Below are 912 nucleotides of genomic sequence, written 5' to 3'. Positions count from 1 at the left end.
AAAAAAAAAAAAAAAAAAAAAAAAAAAGAAACGCACGAGCAGGGAATTCGGATAGATTTCTAATCGAATTGTCAATTATATATATCGTTCCGATTCGTTCTTTCTTTCGATAAATGACCTTTTTTCGTCTTGGAAATTATTATTCTTCCTCGTCGACGGAGCGTCCCGCAGTTTCCGCTTTGCAGTTTATAACGTTCATCGCGTGGAACTATTCGATTAATAGACAAGTTTAAATTAAACGGAGTGGCGGGACCGGAAACCGTTTGAAAGAACACGTAGAAGCCAAGAAAGAGAATGATTCCCTGTTCGCGCGCGAGCAGAGCTGTATTAGCGAATGTTACAAATGAGCATTATTTATTTCTCGATTGTATTTATATATCGTTAATCGTAGCGAGTATCTTAATAGATGATTTACGGAAGTGTTATTTATCTGGTGCTGAATAATTAATATGTAATCTGCCGATGTGTCGATAGCTCGAGTCGAGGTACACGAAACAGAAGGAGAATTATTGGACAAATTAGCGACAGACGAAGATAATTTTACTTAACTCGGTAATACAGCCCGATTTCAAGGTAGATACCAAGTTGCTTGTTACTCGTTGCTTGGGGAGTAGTGATTTCCTGTGCAAAAATTGCTACTGCTGATTAGCGTAATCAAGTGAACTCGATTTCGGTCGTATTACCGTGGTGATTAAAAATATCTCGTTTTTTTCATCGACTTACTTATCTTTCTCGACGTCGCAGACGAAGATAAAGAAAGAAAGCAGAACTTCAGTGTAGCTTTCACTACCGTGAAGAATTCTTCTATCTTACATACCTGTGTATATGAATTTCTCCGATCGGTTACCGATTCGATCTAGACAACACATCGGAGACGATCGTACGCGATTATTACTCCATAATAGCCATGAT

This window comes from Frieseomelitta varia, unplaced genomic scaffold, assembly GCF_011392965.1.
Source record: "Frieseomelitta varia isolate USP_RPSP 00005682 unplaced genomic scaffold, Fvar_1.2 scaffold_479, whole genome shotgun sequence".
NCBI classification, from domain to species: domain Eukaryota; kingdom Metazoa; phylum Arthropoda; class Insecta; order Hymenoptera; family Apidae; genus Frieseomelitta; species Frieseomelitta varia.
The sequence above is the reverse complement of the archived record's forward strand: the minus strand, read 5'-3'. Positions refer to the sequence as shown.